At 35.7% G+C, this 1,674-nt stretch overlaps 1 pseudogene; it reads left to right on the top strand.

Moving 5' to 3' along the window:
* The first annotated feature begins 734 nt into the window (after positions 1–734).
* LOC145058053 (DNA-directed RNA polymerase D subunit 2b pseudogene) lies at positions 735–1,453 on the top strand (annotated as a pseudogene).
* The last annotated feature ends 221 nt before the right edge of the window (positions 1,454–1,674 follow it).

The raw sequence follows: 1,674 nt of genomic DNA, 5'->3' as shown, positions 1-1,674 counted from the left end.
ATGTAAGTATCGATGTTGAATTCATCTTTTTCTGATTGCTTTTCCATCTCAGAATGCAAATAGGTCTGGAACTTTACATCATCTATGATTTTAAGGGATGAAGTTTCTTTTAAAGACCTTGAAAATACCTTCTCGCTTTCTAATTTTCCACTTAGAACTAATACAACAGGTCGTTGGGACTCCATGTTTTCTATAAAAAAGCACGATCCAATTAGTTTACACATATCATAAACACTGGATTCTACAATCTTAGATGATAGTGATACTTAAATTGTAATACTTAAATTGGTGTGTTTAAGATTTTGTATTTGGATCTAGAAAAAATAAGTGCTTTACATTTGTCATATGTGTATGTTGATACTATTTCAATGAACTAGCAAAATGAAATTGTGTAGCATTTCTATATCAATGTTTAGCTTAACTAATACTTATCTCACCTGATCTGAATTTTGAGGTATACACTTTTGTTGATTTTTGTTTTCGTCAATGTTGATTTGTTGAAACTGTACATATGGTAGATTACATATGGATCAGTACTGAAGTTGATGTATGAAAAGACAAGGTTCTGACTTCATTCACATGATGTGCCATATGGGTTAGGTAGTGGGCAGCAATCTCTTACAGGTTTTCCTAATATAGATGACGCCAATAGCTACTGGGTATGTTAATAGTATTTATAATTCTAACTTTATATCCACATTTCACATGGTTAAAAAATGACATAATTCTCAAGTATGCATGGGCAGAAGGTTGTGTTATCTGCTAATGGTGAAGGGAAAAATTTTGTAGTGGTATTCTTGAGGCAGCTGCGGGCCCCATTCCTTGGTGACAAATTCTCGAGTATGCATGGGCATGAGGGCGTTTTAGGGAATTTGGAGTCTCAAGAAAACTTTCCTTTCAGTGTACAAGGAATAGTTCTAGATATTGTGATAAATTCACAGGCATTCCCATCTGGACAGACTCCCGGGCAGATGTTGGAATCTGCTTTGGGGAAAGGTATCACGTTGGGAGGTTCACAGAGATACGCACCACCTTTTTCTTCTCTCTCCGTTGATGCCATTACAGACCAAGTTCACAGGTAATTGGTAAACTAAATGACTCATTTTTCTTTATGATTATAGCAAATTATTTTCATTTACTTGTTTATTACAGGGCTGGATTTTCGCGATGGGGAAATGAGAGACTCTATGACAGGAGGACAGGTGAAATGGTAAAATTGCTAGTGTTCATGGGCCCCACATTCTACCAGAGGTTAGTTCACATGTCGAAGGACAAAGTGAAATTTAGAAACACGGGCCCAATGCACCCGCTAACGAGGAAACCGATGGCTGACAGGAAACGGTTTGGTGGAATAAAATTTGGGGAAATGGAAAGGGACTAGTTGATAGCCCATGGAGCGTCTTCTAACTTACATGAGTGCCTTTTCACAATTTCTAGTGGTTGTGCTTTTTAGTTCTTTTAACAATATTTTGTGACCGGTTATTATTTTGAATGTGGATAGTATGACCTCATTGGCAAGCTGCATTCTATTAAGCATTATCTTCTTCTGGATCAGGTTAAATTTTGATTGTTGTGTTTTTGAAGTTAAAATTTTTTGAATAGTAATTTGTAATTAAATTTGATATTTGATTTGGTTGAGTTACAAATACAGGGTGATTTCTTGGTTCATTTTAT

The sequence above is a fragment of the Lactuca serriola genome, chromosome 6 (genome assembly GCF_051521515.1).
Source record: "Lactuca serriola cultivar US96UC23 chromosome 6, Lser_US96UC23_V15, whole genome shotgun sequence".
NCBI lineage: Eukaryota > Viridiplantae > Streptophyta > Magnoliopsida > Asterales > Asteraceae > Lactuca > Lactuca serriola.
Note: the sequence above shows the minus strand (reverse complement) of the source record. Positions and strands in the feature narration are given on the sequence as shown.